The sequence below is a fragment of the Protopterus annectens genome, chromosome 11.part0, assembly GCF_019279795.1.
Source record: "Protopterus annectens isolate FY-2018-M chromosome 11.part0, PAN1.0, whole genome shotgun sequence".
NCBI lineage: Eukaryota > Metazoa > Chordata > Ceratodontiformes > Protopteridae > Protopterus > Protopterus annectens.
Window position 1 is genome coordinate 83,103,401 of NC_056745.1, and position 16,587 is coordinate 83,119,987.

General features: G+C 38.6%; 1 protein-coding gene across 1 annotated transcript in view; it reads left to right on the top strand.

Moving 5' to 3' along the window:
* PKP2 (plakophilin 2) overlaps positions 1-16,587 on the top strand; it is a 1,518,559-nt gene that overhangs the window by 78,664 nt on the left and 1,423,308 nt on the right. The window lies entirely within an intron of this gene.

The window sequence follows — 16,587 nt, forward strand, 5'->3', positions numbered from 1 at the left end:
TTTCCGTCAGTGTATTGCATTGTCAGGGTACATATTACTGTAAGAAATGTACTGTGGCACCAAATTTGTTGCTCATGAATGAAAAATCATGGCAGAGTAAATACAGAGAAGTGGTAGGGACAGGATTTTGACTCTGTTAGAAAGAAGCATAAAATAGCAGTTTGGTGATAAATATGCAGAACAGTATTGCAACACTTGATGTCTGACATACAGTATGTGTAGGAATATTGCTGTCATGTCACCATAAATGTTTTGTACACAGGTCTTTTGATTTATTTCTGATGGAAATGGGCATGATTTCCGTGCTGTGTTGCTCGGCTGATGAGTGGATCAAGTGTCCGTATATTTCAACATGTTGTTTTAGGTAAATTAATTATGCAGTAGCAGGGGTCTATACAGAGAAATGAACATTTTATCCATGAGGAGAATCATATCCTCTTGGCAACCCTTAGGACATATGTTAATAGTCCTTTTGGAAAACTGGGACACAAATAAGCTGATGCAGGAAGGATCTGCACATTAACAAAGTGAAAGAAGAGGGCCGATGCTAGGTTGTGGCATAATGGTTAAGGTGTTTACCTCACCAACAAGAGGTACAGGGTTTGATTCTCACGGAGAGAAACTGAACAGGCTTAAAATGGCCCACAAGGGCAGCTAGTCTAATACTTGCCTATTAACTGCTCCTGTGGTGACAAGTGTTAAGTATTGGACCGGAGTGCAGATGGTCCTGGGTTCTAGTATAGGGTGTGCCAACTCTTCTCATACTTTTCTGGCATTGCAGCTTATGCAAGTAAAGTGTAACTTGCAGTAATTAGCGTTTTCAGGGGCAATAGGTGCTGATCGTGGAAATAAGGGTAGAACTTGTCTAGGCTTGTAAGGGCCCTAGGGCCATTAGCCTAGTAACTTCTTAGGATCCCATATTTTAGGACACGCCAGAGCAAAGGCAATGCAGAATACAATTGCTCATAGCATTCATTCCCTTTGGGAGGGAGGAACCACAAACATTTATTCCTTTGACATCTGGGGAGGAATACCTTCAACCACACTTTAACTCCTTAACAATCACATCTAAAAATATATATATAATGTATATTAAAAATCCTGTCAAAAAGGTTTGAGTCCATTTTTTTGTTTTAAAAAAACATACTTATAAAATTCAATTGAACACATCTTAAGTTAAAACATAAGGTTTCTCCCTTAATATTGGTGCTATGGAAACTTGGTCATTGAGTTCCGGTAGAAATGTTGCATTTAGTCTCAACTACCGCATTAATTCCCTCTTGATGAGAAGTCTTTGCCAGTCTCCACCCTTAGGGTTAATTTTTATTCGCTCCAAGATGCCAGAAGTGAAATATTTAAAATTTTTACATACAGTAGAATGTCTATATGGGGCATTTAAATCTTTCTTCCTATCTGTCGCATAAATGTTCATAGATGCTTGTTTTTAATGCCCTCTTAAGTTTTTCATGTATAAATCTGTACAGTTTTCACACCTAGCTAAATAAACTATTTTACTTGTTCCCCAATTCCCATAAACAAAATCAACCCTACTCCCAAGTGTGTTGGCCAACACAATGCTTTTACTATATACTTACACTGCTTACAACCACCACAAGGGGCGGTCCCCTTATTTACTACCTGGGCAACCTCTCCTTCTAATAATGGTTTCAAATTTTTTCTGATCTTGTGGCAAGAAAATTGGCCCCTGCCCCACAATTTCATGAATCTCATTACTAACCTTAAAGATGTTCCAGTTCCTTTTTCCAATTCCCTTAATGTTCTGAGAAGACTAATTAATTATGTTCTAAAATTAATGCTTTTTCATATTGTACTTCTTGAGAGGCTTCTTTTGTCCTTGCCATTTCAGTACTCAACAAGGGATGATATTTTGTACCCCATCCTCCGTACACTTCTTTAATTTGTTCATCCACCATTTTTGTAGGATACCCTCTATCTATTAATATGTCCTTTAAATTTTCAAGCTCCTTCCATAAATCCTCATACTCTATCATCCTTGCTATTCGAATAGCTTGACCTTTTACCAAGCTTCTTTTTTGAGACTGTGGATGATTACTAGTGTAATGTAAATAAGCATTACATAAGGTATCCTTCCTAAAGATGTTAGATTTAAATCCACTAATAGTGTGGGATATGTAGGTGTCTAAATAATTAATCCCTACCTGACTGTAGGCATAAGTGAACATAAAATAGTTTGAACAACCGTTTAGGTAATTGATAAATTTTAAAATGTCCTGTCCTACTCCATCCCACAAAATAAATATGTCATCCAAAAATCTCGCATAAAAATGTATGTTCTTAGTAAAATGACTAGGGAACACAAATTCATTTTCCCATCTCAGCATAACTATGTTGGAAAAAGTGGGGGCACATGCTGCCTCCATAGCTATCCCTGTAATTTGTTGGTAGAATTCACCTTCAGAATGAACAAAATTGTTCTCTAATACAATTTTGGCCAATTCTGCAACCACAGAAACTTGTTCCTTCGATAAAGAGGATATCTGCCACAAAATCTCCTGAACATAATCTATACCCTCTTTTTTGGGTATTGTGGAGAAAATATCTGCCACGTCAGTTGTTAAAAAGATAAGCTCCTTTTTCCATAAATTCTTTTTAATTTTGCTTAGGAAGTCCCACGAGTCCTTAACCAAATGAGGGGTGTTATTAACCACTTCCTTTACCCAGTTATCTGTCAGCACAGCAATAGGGTGAGTTTTGGATCCCCTGGGAGACACTATCAGCCTGAATGGGGGATTTTTTATCCCTTTGTGAACTTTTAGTATCCCAAAAATGCTTGGGATCATGTTTTTTGACTATTGTAGGAACTGAAAGGTGTCCGTATCAATACGAATGTCTAAAAGGTACTCTTCTAAATATGAATCAATCCTCTGAAGTGTTATATTAATTTCATTGATTGAAATGGGAGAATATGTCCCATTATTGTGAAGCAGATTAGTCATAACGTTTTTGTAGTCTTCCATTTTCATTACAACTACTCCACCCCCTTTGTCTGGTTTCATTACTCTTAAGTTCTTTCTTAAGCCTTCCAGAATTTCTTTTTCCTTTTTAGAAAGGTTAAAATGAGCATTTATATGACATGGATAAGAAGAAAGATTCAAATGCCCTATGTAGACATTCTACTGTATGTAAAAAATGTAAATATTTCACTTTTGGCATCTTGGAGAGAATGAAAATTAACCCTAGGGGTGAAGACTGGCAAAGACTTCTCATGAAGAAGGAATTAATGTGGCAGTTGAGACTAAATGCAACATTTCTACCTGGACTCAATGACCAAGTTTCCATAGTGCCAATATTAAGAGAGAAAGCTGATGTTTTAACTTGAGATGCGTTTAACTGAATTTTATAAGTATGTTTTTTAAAGCAAAACAAAAAACGGACTCGCACCTTGTTGACAGGATTTTTTTATATACATTTTATATTTTTTGAAATGTGATTGTTAAGAAGAGAAAGTGTGGTTGTTCAAGAAAGAAGTAAATTGATTGGTCAATTGAAACAAGTTATGTTGCAAAGTATAAAAAGAAGGAAGGAGTATGGGTATTGTATCTGATGAAGTCTCTTTCTTGGAGACGAAAGCGCTTATGATTTTTGAGGAATTGTACTTTTAACAAAATATTTTACATTGGTTCATCCTGCTGGCTTGGAGCATTTACGTTGATGTTATTTTGTAAGGATTTAGTCGCCACTCTTTGTTCATTGACCTCTGCAACATATTTAAATTGAGAAATGTCTGCCTGGATGAAGTGATTACATGCAGCACATGACTTTTGCTATAAACAGGTGAGCCCTACACTTCTACACATATAGACATCGAACAGTGTGTGCATCTTTGTGTCCCCCCACACCTCATTACACAATATACAGTAGTGTACTCCAGTATCTGAGTAGTAATGTAATCAGTTAATTCTTTACAGGGCAGCAGAAAGGAGCAGTTCCACTGTACCAGTAAATTTAGAAGATAGTAGCAGCAGAATTGATGATGATGATGATGATGATGATGATGATGATTGATGATAACATAGTTCTATTTATGAGACAGCGTGAAGAAAGTGGCACACAGTCACCAAGTTTAAAGGCAGGATCACACACACCACAACATATAAATAACTCTGCAGGAAGTGACATTGGATCACAAAGTCAGGTACATGGTGACACTATACTACAGGTCATACGGGGAGAACACCCATGTGTGTCAACACCAGTGTCTCCAGAGCCACAGGAACATGATATGGATAATGGCAGAAATTCAGAGGTAACAATGTCCACTGTGACACCTTTACAAATGGGTGCAAGGAAGTAATATTGTCCACTGTAACTCCTTCACAAATGGGTGGAAGGTGCAGGCACGTGTCACAGCTACTTCTGAAACATGTAAAGCACTGGCTGCCTTCAACCAATGTGCTGCGGCATTGTCAAGGCTCCGTGCACTGCGACAGACAGTCCACTGTAAATGGTCAGAGTCCCCTAACACTACATGGAAATGTAAGAGAGTGGGAGTTATGCCTTGATCACATAAATCCTTATTATGGCAGCACACACCACATCCATGTCTGGCTTCATTCATATACTAATAAGGACTTACCAGACTCAAATAAGAGCCAGTGTTGTAAGGTGAAGAGGATGAGGTACTCTCATACCTCTCAACCTCTTAAAGTAAGAAATCTGGACAAAGCCATAACAAATGGGGGGGGACAAAGCGCAAACAATAGGGGCAATTTTAAATATTGCTCTTACTTACTTAGAAAGTGGATAGAATAACAGATTTTGCATTAGTGTTAATTTTCTAAAGATTATGAAGTCTGAAACTCAAATGTCTGTCATTATTTTCTGGCTTAAAGTTTCAATGGTTTGCCAATGATTTGCTAGAAAACCACATTTTTATGAAAAAATGGACCAAAAATATGAGGCAAAAATCTGGACATTCTTTGAAAATCTGTACAGTTGAGAGGTATGTAGTACTCCCCAAATACATGGGGACATATCACATCACACAACCAGTGGTAGTGGAATTAGTAAGGGGGAGCCAAACACAACAAAATTCATGCAGGCTGTGTCAGCATTCATCCTTGAGATCTCATACACACACCTTCATGTATCATATCTTTATAGATGTTGATGTACTGTGACTCAGGCTAGACCTTTCAAGTACTTAAAATATGAACTGTAGCATTTCACTGCCATACTGTTTAATAAACGGATGAGAGCATTTAACTTCAAAGGCAATTTGTTTAAAACAAAAGTTAATACTGTCGAATGTCTGTGCGCACAGTTTAACCCAGCACTAAGAGGCTTTGCATTTCATATCATTAGTGGATATATTTACAATAAAATAAAATAATCTGAGTAAAAGTGGAGGGTGTAAGATGGAGATTAAAGTATTTTACACCATGAAGGGCCCCTCCATTATCAGGAGTTTCAGCTGAGTAGTAGTAAAACTGACAATTGCCCAGAACATAAAACAAACACATACTATTAAGAGGATAACACACAAATGATAAAACAGGGATTGCATGAATGTCCTACCATCAACCCTAGTATTGTTGCCACTTCACCCTTAGCACTGCACAAATGATGATCGCTGTTTCTGAGGACACAAATTGGTATACGAGACATAATGAATTAATCTGATGTGCAGTACCTTAATACAAAACGTAAATAATTTCTAATATGTCATAGGTAAAACTGGAGAAACATTGCATAATGCAAAAAAAAAAAAAAAAAAACACTGATACATTTTCTGTGAACTCGTGGTAAATCAAAGTTTAGAGATTGTAGTGCATACAATTGTATTAAATCCAAGAAGTCAGCTACTGAGTTAATGTTTACCATATTAGCAGGTTCAATGTGTGCATATTTAACTAGAGTTCTTAAACTCTATTCTGCAGAACAGTAAAAAAAAAAAAAAGTAAATATTCCTTACATGATGCCATTTGAAATCACTGAGCAGGTATGTTGTGAGCAGTCAGGTGTAAAATTAATAAACCGTGATATTACCTGTACTAAAAAAAAAACTAAGATGAAATGTTGATTAGCAGTGACAGCTGACCATGTACTACACAGCACAGCCACACATAAATGCATGCATCATGCTAACCTGAATGTCAAGGTGGTACTATCTGTTTACCTGCGCAGCCGTATACTGTGCATGAGCCTTCCCCATGAGGTCCCTTACTACTGCTGCTGGCTGGCCATCATTAGAAGTGCTTGAACCTGTACTGTGAGCTGCAGTGACGTCTTAGGTCATTTACCCACCAGACCGGCAATGTTTTATATTGTGCAAAATCTAACATGTGGTAATCATCTTGCATGCAGTAGCTGGGTCATACTGAAGGACACTCTCAGACTCGAGCATGTATCTGACATAGCCTTTTAACATGCCAAAAACTCTTGCTGTGACAATACAAGTCTGGAGCAGGGCTATACATAAACTATCTTCTGTCGCTCATGTCAGATTTTTCACGAGTCATAAGCCGTGTTCCAGTGGATATCTGGAAAACAGAGGATAAAACAAGAAAAGGGGGAGATAAAACCAATGGAGAGTGGTTTGGTGATAAACAATACATTTTACTAAGAGTAACTTTATTAGATAATTCAACTTAAACTTTCCAGTTACATACACTGTGACCATGGGGCGTTCTTCCATGCAGGAAGAGGTGGTAGAGTGATCTAGTGTGCCAGATATGGGAATCATGTCCACTGCCAGGATGCACCCCCATGCATCACATAGTACCTGGCAATGATAGATTTGTAGCTGTTCCTATCCCAGTACCCCCCCCCCATAGACATGATGGGGTCCTAATGGTGACATAGGTGCAGTCTCTTGCCCTAAGCACCTCAGTGAAATGTACCACCCCATAAAAGGCATGCATAGTCTCGGCTTAGTCCTAAGGTGACACCTGGAAATGAATCTACTGATCCACACATGCCAAGAGTATATCAATGAACTGCTGAAGTATCCTTGAGGCAGAAGGCTGAGAAATACCCACCATCTCCCCTGTCTGACTCTGGAAGGTTCCCATGACAAGTATAGTGAGGACATGCCTTAGTGTCCACAGAGATAGCAAGGCCACGCATTCTCCCTGTTTTCTGTCTATGGGCACACTAGTACTCTTACAAAATTCTTGTCCACTCTAAACCTCTTGAAGCTTTCCTGATTATCAAAATTGAGTAATTCTCTGTCTATATGTCCACCTTATTAGCCAGTGAGCTTCCCTGGGCATAGGTGGTTTTGGCTGGAGTTCCTCCTCACACTGCACTGCAATTAACATTTCCTATTGCTGCTTTTATATGCATGTTCCTGCATACACTTTCTTTACATCATCAAACAAATCTGCACTCTCTACTAAACTACCGAGTTCATAAAAAGTTACAACTCTCAAAGGGCCACTCATTCCGACATTTACCACTGCAGCTCTCCCTTCTCTCGGTGTCATATCAATAATTTTAATATCCTTTTTTAAATATCATTCATTTACCGGAGCATTCATCCGTCCAAAAGCCATATTACTTCTCTTCCCCATACTTCCCTAAATAATTCCCTCTTCCTTTCTGTAAGGAATCTAGTATGCAGTAAATATGTTGTATCCCTCGACTGTATGTTCATTCCATTGTACAATAATAAACCTTCTAAAGTTGTTCACAGTCTTCATATTCACTGCTACAATATTGTCATGTTACTCTCCCTCTTTGTCTGACAGAATGCTCGTTTTCTTTTCATTTGAATTCCTAAAGTTGTTTAACTCCTTCACTTATCCCTTTCACACCTTGTTATTGACCATTTTCTATCAGACTGTCTCCCACAAAGTCCATACAGTCAAGCCAGATGTGTCCTTCTTTCTCCCACTTTCTACATCTCCAAATAACCTTGCTTTTTATCCTGTTCCCTTTTCCTACATTGTGCACGCTTCTGTTTTTGATATTCTGCCAAAGTACGGAAAAAGCCTGACTAGTACGATTGTGGTTAATTCCAGTACTTAACTACTGATTTGTTTCAGTTTTATATTGGGAATATCCAACAAGTGAACTGTATTCCCATCTTTATTGCACAAAGTCATCAGTACCTCCCACCCCCGGTCATTCCACTCAACTGTACAGATTTTCACAGAATGTCCAGATATTTGCCTCCTATTTTTGGTCTATTCCACATAAAATGTGTCATTTGATGCAAATCAATGAGGATAGAAGTCAGTAAAGAATGGCATTCGAGTTCCAGACTTCTTTTTTTCAGAAAATACATACGAACGCTAATCCTGTATTCCTTTGTTCTAGCAACTTTCTAAATTTATAGGAGCAATATTTAAAATCTGGCCCTATATTGGGGGCTTTGCCCCCCCCACCATTATTTTAGGCTTTGTCCAGATTTCTTGCATTAAGAGGTTGGGGTATGCCCCTGGTCCTTGTATTGCTTTCATAAGTCAGCATCTGTGTCATGCCAAACAGTAAAAATGATACAAACTGTATTTTAAATGTCAATGTCAACCAGTCCTAAATTGCCGAAGCAGTTTTCTTATCTGCATCATGGTTAAGTTTTAGGAAGTCAATTTATTTACTAAATTATGCCACAAACCGTGCTGATAATTGAAGTATTTTCAAAAGTTACATTCAGAAATGTCTTGTTGGCAATATAGTATATATATATTATGGAACAGATGTATGTGGCACACCAAATCCTAAGTGCTTTATCAAATTGTCCCATATTGTGTACGTGTTCATTTTTTTCACTTGTGGTTGATTTAATTCTTACCGTAGGTCTGTTCTTTGAAATATCTTCATCAAAAACTCTTCTACCTGCTGTTGTATAGGAAGTAGACTTCTTGGTAATTTCATCACCACTATGACTTTGCAGCCCTGTTGTGAATCTCATTACTTGTGAAGTTCTTGACTTTCTCTCGTTTTTTTTTTTTTTTACTGCCCGTTTACCCACAGTCATTTTGTCTTCCACATTTTTCACCTTCTAATCACAATTTCTTTTGAACATTGTCACACTGTGATAGAACGACATTGCCTTTGAGTTTCCTGGCATACATTAACCACAAAGATCCGAGTTTTCGTACACCATCCATTTGTAGCTCAGTTATCAAAAACACCCTGATTAGTCCCCTTCAGTCTCAGTTGCATTATCTTATGGGTAATCGAGTAAGTATGAGCGATTCCTCCCTTCATTCTCATATCAGCCTCTGTTTCCATCATTTTCATATCAGACTGTCCTTCACGTGCCATGTTGTCTGTCATACAGCAGCCTCTGCAAACTGGAAATGTCCTGCCTAGACTTCCACCATCTGAATAAATACCAGTTTCCACTGAAAATGAACCACAAACCTTTAAACTTGTTAATACCTATGAACCTATGAACCTATATAAGTATAAAAATAAAATTGCTGTTACACTGTCAGTGAAATAGCCACATAATATGATTTGCATATTCAAACTTCGCATGCAACTTTGTGATTCACCTGAGTATAGCTGCAGCTGATCTCAGATTCGTCGGTGTAGGCTTGTCAAAAAATAGTTTTACCAACTGCTATAATCGTATTGCATGAAGATCAGCAGAGGTATATTATTGTTTTTATGCACCTTTTATTGTATTCTGTTTGCTGCTGTCAGCTATGCCTTACGTAGGAGTGGCACCTCTTTGTCAAGAAAAAGGCTGACATCTCCAGTTTTAAAAGCAGGGGAAGACTCAGTCCTTTAATGTGCCTCTAAGCCAGTTAGTCTTGCCTCCTTGCTTTCTGCATGAGCATACCAGGCAGGAAATTTGAGTTGCCATTGAAGAGGATGTCCATCTGAACAAGAGGTTCCCTATACTCAGGACACTGGCATGCTCATTCTTAACTTGGTGTATTTTGGCGTTCTTTCCAGCATTTCCATAATTTTTGCAGCTCCAATACAATACAGCATAGACCAGTAACTAATTATACCTCTGGTTCTGAATGTTGACAGTGGCTAGGTAATTTACCATCCAATAGCATGACTAATAGAATATATTTAATAAACCTTTCTTGGCCTCATAATGTGGCATCCTGTATGTGAATATTTTGCATGTGTATGTGATTTTTTTGTATGGTTTTACTGTATTTTGTGCTCATCTTGGCTTGCATTTTGTGTTTGTCATTTTCTCAATGTTCTCTGATTAAATGAAAATAAAGTCACTTCAAAAGATCCAATCTCACTATATTCTACATTTTGTTATGTATCCTGTTTTTGTTTTTAATGTTGATTGAAAGTCCATGATGTCTTTTCTGAGCCATGCATCTGTGTGTGTTCAACAAGGTCTACTCAGTTAGCCTTGCTGTAGCAGTTCTATACTTAGAGTAAACGCTCCCTACTTCAGAACTCACAAAAGGTCTGCACAATGACTGTGGTACTAAGATCAATCCAGGTGTCGTTGAAAATGATGGAGAGGATGTCATTGCAATGCTGAGTCTAGGAGTAGCATAGCGGTATCGACAGAAGTGAGTACACAATGTGTGCATTGGTTGAGATTCCATGTAAACTGTGTGTGTGTGTGTATTCACATGCATATCTGTGGCGTAGTGAATAGGGCTTTGCTTTATGCAGGATACAGTAATGGTCCATAATGCTTGTTTACTACATTGTCATTATATGAGAAGTAAATATCCTGTTTATTTCATCTAACTGTACAATTTTGTTGTCTCTGAAATTATGAATCTCGCATACATCCGCACACTCTTCAGACTCGTATGCAGTACAGTATATTAAATAAACATGGTTTTGCATGTTTATTTACACCTGCAAATCCCATCTAACTGAATTCCATAGGTGAGGTATTTACGTATTCTAAGAAATCTGCTGTGATGTTTGATATGGTTACAAGCACATGGTCCTTTACTGCTACATATAACCAATAGTTTAATTTACATCCAAATGGGTACTTTGTTTGCCACTTGGTCCATAATAAAGGAATACATTTTACATCCTTCCAGCAGACAGATTGTTTCTCTGATTGACATCAGTAGTGTGGTATTATGAAATGAGAACCTAAACTATTTTTTTTTTTAAAGAAAGGTGATTTTTGCTGTCAGTTTAATATGCATTATTTTATTTTCTGCAGTTATTTCTTGTCCTTTGGTGGTCACACATTGATAGTGTTCACTAGAAGGTTTATTTGGGGGTCATTCTGTGGATGGAAATGGAGGACAGCTGATCACAGCAAAAGGATCATTTGTGAGGAGAGGTCTGCACATAGCGCGTGACAGCTTCACCTTTTACTGTTACCATTCCATGTATCAACTTAATTGCCTTGTAATTAAAGACAGTGAAACAATCATTGTATTTATTTTCCTAAGAAATTTGGTGCAGTATTTGATATTGGTAAATTTCTGTGTACCTCCAATAATTTTGTATAACCATTTGGGGCTCTGTTGTTTGCTTTTCACTTTAGACTAAATAAGTACATTTCACTTTTTTCCCAGGTCAGCTATCTTTGTGTGTTTGTGATTCACATCATTGCCTTATCAAAGGTGAACCAAAAAATAGTATTTTTGTCTTCAGAATAAATAATTGCTGTCATTGTAGCTGGTATAGCATGATCCACATATTTTACCTCTTGCAGCTATTTGTTTGCTTTTCATGTGCACACATCATAGATGCTCATCAAAATTAGATGTGTTTGAGGGACTCTGTGGATAAAATGAGTGGGCAGATGATTGCATTAAGATGACCGTAGATGGAAGTTAAGACTGTACATGGTGTATGACAGGAACACATTTTCCTGTGGCCATTCCATGTACTGACTGTGCTGCCTTCTAATTTTAATGTAATGACTGCCTTAATTTTGATGTGGTTACAGACATATTGTCCTTCCATATTTGGTACCACCAGTATTTATAAATGGCTATTTGAGGACACTGTTGCTTTCCTGTCATTTTGCAGCAATTGTGGACCTTTTGCATTTTTTCAGGCAGACCGCCTGTATGTGTCTGTGTGTGGCATCACTAGTGTGTTCTCATAAAAGTTGAAGCACAAAAGTAATGTTTTATTCACAAAAGAGTGATCATTGTTGTCATTGTATATGTTGAGGAAGCCACAAAAGGGCACCCGTAAAACCCATGAAGGATGGCCCTAGCAAACCTGCCCTGGTCACGGAAATTACCTCCAACTTATGTTTGGTTAAGGTGTGAACAGAAGACCAAGTAGCAACTTCCAAGATGGATCTGATATCCAGACTCTTGAAAAAATCACCAGAAGAGGCCACTGCCCTGGTAGAGTGAGCATGAACTGAAGAAGATTGCTGCCATGAAAAGAATATCAAAACAAAGGTCGTAGAAATCTAGGAGGAGATGGTTTGCTTAGACACCAACAAACCCAATTTCCTGGCATGAAAGGAAACAAGAAGTTGCTCATTTTTCCTTATGAGTTTTGTCTTGTCTAGGTAATATCTGAGTTGTCTATGTGAATCCATGGTGTGAAGAACTTTTTCACTAGGATTCTGTAGAGAAGGGAAAAAAGAAGGAAGATGAACTGACTAATTCAAAGAGAAGTCATTAAACACCTTGGGCATAAAAGGACTGGTAAGAAGAGACAACCCCTCCTTGTGAAAAATCAAAAAGGTGGAACTGCCATGAGTGCTTGAAGTTCATAGACCCTCTTGGCAGAATTAAGATCCATCAACAAGACAGTTTTCCGAATACAATGTTGTAGGGAAGAGGAAACCGCAGGACCAGTCAAGTTCATTTACTACAGAGGATGGCAATGTTGGAACCAAACAGTCTTGTAAAACCATTGAAATTTCCTCATGTGGAGTTTGGCAAAGGGAGCTGTGGAAGTGGTGTATGCTATGTGCCCCAGGGAAGTAGTGTATGCCATGTGCCCCAGGGAAGTAGTGTATGCCATGTGCCCCAGGGAAGTGGTGTATGCTATGTGCCCCAGGGAAGTGGTGTATGCTATGTGCCCCAGGGAAGTGGTGTATGCTATGTGCCCCAGGGAAGTGGTGTATGCTATGTGCCCCAGGGAAGTGGTGTATGCTATGTGCCCCAGGGAAGTGGTGTATGCTATGTGCCCCCAGGGAAGTGGTGTATGCTATGTGCCCCCAGGGAAGTGGTGTATGCTATGTGCCCCAGGGAAGTGGTGTATGCTGTGTGCCCCAGGGAAGTGGTGTATGCTGTGTGCCCCAGGTTAGTGGCGTATGCTGTGTGCCCCAGGTTAGTGGTGTATGCTGTGTGCCCCAGGTTAGTGGTGTATGCTGTGTGCCCCAGGTTAGTGGTGTATGTTATGTGCCCCAGGTTAGTGGTGTATGCTGTGTGCCCCAGGGAAGTGGTGTATGCTATGTGCCCCAGAAATCTGAAAAATCCCCTTGCAGGAAGGCCTGAAAGAGTAAGAAGGGAATGAAAGTAAGCAGTCGGAGTGGACCTTGGTTGGCAAGCAATAATGTGAATGATCTGAATTCTGCAACCCAGGAACACTAAATCCTGAGAAGGAGTCAACACAGAGTTTTCGGGATTGAGGGTGAACCCTACACTGACCAGATGAAGCATAGTGAAGTGTGCATTCTGAAGTAGGAGCTGCTGGGGGGGGCTTGAAGCAGAAGATCACCCAGGTAGGGGAATATCTGAATTCCCTGAAGTCTGCAGAAGGCTACCATAGGGGGCAGACATTAAAGACTCTTGGAGTTGTAGGAAGACCGAAAGGAAATGTATAGAATTAATAATGAGAGGAAGAAACAGAGAAACATAAAAACTTCCTGAAAAGGGGGTGAATAAGAATGTGGAGGTAAATGTCCTTCAAATACAGGGACATCAGAAAAGCTTGAGGAAACAACAGAGGAAAGTGTCTGCAGAGAACATCCTAAAAGAGAGAACCTTGAGAAAGGTGTTAAAAACAATATGTCTGGAATGGACCTCCACAACCCCTCCTTCCTGGGAACCAGAAACATCTGGGAATAAAAATCTGTTCTCTGCTGAGACAAGGGGATAGGCTGGATGGTTCTGTGTACCACCAGACCCTGAAGAACCAAATGAAAATGTGGAAGCTGACAAGGAGTAGGCTGAGGGAAGGCCTGAGAATGGAAGAGTGGATTTCCAGACCATAAAGTAACCATTTTGAGTAATGGAAAGTACCCAAGTGTCCGTGGTTATCTGTTGCCATACCAGAAAAGAAAGAATCTGCCTGAAGGACAGAGGAAACTGACTGAGGAGTAAGACTGACTGACTGCCAAAACAGAAGCAGATTCATCAGGGAAAGGACACTTTTGACCCTTAGAATCTTGAGAAGGCTTTTCTGGAAAAACTCTTCTTGAAGCCCAATTGCCCCTGTAAGACGGTTTACGTTGCCTGCTGACAAAGGAAGGGTTAGATGGGTAATTTCTCTGAAACTTAGGAACAGTAGTGGCAAAGATTTGTTTCAGATCTTACATAGCTTTACCCTTGTCCTGAAAGGCCTTAAACAGCAACACTGCCAAAGAGATTCTTGTTGTCTAAAAGGGGTGGGGGGTTGGGGATAAATAATTTGGCCTTGGTACTGAATTGAAATGATTGTGTACACTGGTGATGTAATTCATAGGAACACTTGCTTTGCACTTAGGAAGTATATGTCTGCCTCCACCTCTGTTGTTACTGTACTAGTCATAGTTTTTGTTTTATGTAGTCATATCTTAAGTTTTCGGTATCTTTTAGATTAAAAATATTTTTCGGTGATGATAATCTGCTTCTAGAAAAGTTCCAAAAATAATAATTTCAACTCGGATTTGTATAGCTGGAAGCTGTGTGTGCAGTTAGGAGATAAGTATAATGTAATTTCATGTAATCTTTAGCAAGATGTATTGTGGGTCATCCATGAAATTGTATTGTTGCAATGAAAATATTCCCTTTCATTGTCAGGCATACCTCTCGTGTACAGATTTTTGCAGAATGTCTAGATTTTTGCGTTATGTTTTTGGTCTGGTTCTCATAAAGTTGTGGTTTTCTGGCAACTCATTGGTAAATTATTGAGGGCTGAAGTCAGAACATTGACATTTGAGTTTCAGATTTCATACCCTTCAGAAAATTAATGCTGATGTAAAACCGGTTACTCTTATCAACTTTCTAAGTTTGTAAGAGCAATATTTAAAAAGTGTCCCTATTTTTGGGCCTTTGTTCCAAATTATTATATAGGCCCTAGGGCCAATAGCCTAGTACCAACCTATGAACCTATTATTTTAAGAGGTTGACAGGTATATTGTTAGGAGTGTTGTTACAGAATTTATAACTATGTAGCTCATGTATTATACCCTGAAGCTTCTGTGTTACAAACAAGCAAATAAAACGGCAAGAAAAAAAAAACACTCTGGGTACAAAACCTGAACTACAAACAACAAATTTACATGTTTGTAGGGCTGGAATTGATGGTGTGTGACACACACAAGGGAAGAGTTTTGACAGAAGATGTAAGAGCTGTTGCAGTGGCAGAATGCATAATAACAATATGCCATTGAACACTGTGACAGTCCAGGGACTAGTAACCTGTAGAGCCAGTTCCCTGACTGCTAGGGTACCTCAAAGACAGATTCTCTGCTGAAGCAACAGTGTATGAAATGAAAGTAATGTCTTTCAAATGATTCAGAAGCCATTCTGTGATTGATCAGAAAGGCTCATCATTGATAAGTGAGGCATGCAGTTAGTCATTGATGGATAAACTGTGATTGATTGGAAGTATATCAGAAAACCTTCTGCAGCTTGGCACAATATGGCTGTTTCAGACAGCATTTCATTAACTGATACTTTGTTACTTTTGTATGGTTGTTTATTCAGTTCTTGGACGTGACTCCATAAGGTTGAATTAACTTCTGCAGAATCAAATTTATTTTAGTTTCGCACTTTTTAAGCTAGGTTTTGTGGTTCACCAGTATTTGCACTAGTTCCATGAAATTTGCACTTTTACAAGCTACACGTGTAAGGGTGAGAGTGAAGCCCTGGAATTTTACACCTGTATAGCGTTAACCATCACAATCATACCATAATGAAGGCATTTAGAAACCGTTAGTATTTATAGTACCTTACAGAGAAACATAGCAGCTGCTGATAGAAAACTTCAGTAATCCCCCAGTGCTCATGTTTAATTGCAGTAAATATATGTCACTGAGGTAAATACAACAAAGAGTAATATGGAAAAATCAAGGAATCTGTACCTTTAGCATCCAGTACCTCTTGCAATGTAAATATTTTGCTTAAATATTGAGTAGCTGACAAAACTGCAGATAGTTAAAAAAAAAAAAAAAAAAAAAAATTCTTCTGCATTTTATAATTTATTGTACAGAAACTAAATTTATAGTTGTGGCATACAACACAATTGACTTTGGGCAGTACTGGAATGGTGTTTTTATATGTAACCGAAGTTCATTTGGTCACTTATATTTTTTGAACTCACAGAGACGCTGGAATTTTCAAGAAGGTAAATTATTTAGAGATGGAGCTGTTTAAGATTTTCTGATCACATGCTCTGAGGTGGCTTGAAAATGTCCTTGTATGTGCAGTTTTACATGTGTTTTTGTGGATCCTTGGTGTTCATCCATTCTCAGGCAGATGTCTAAACTAACTAAGCAGTAGAATTGCAGTTAAA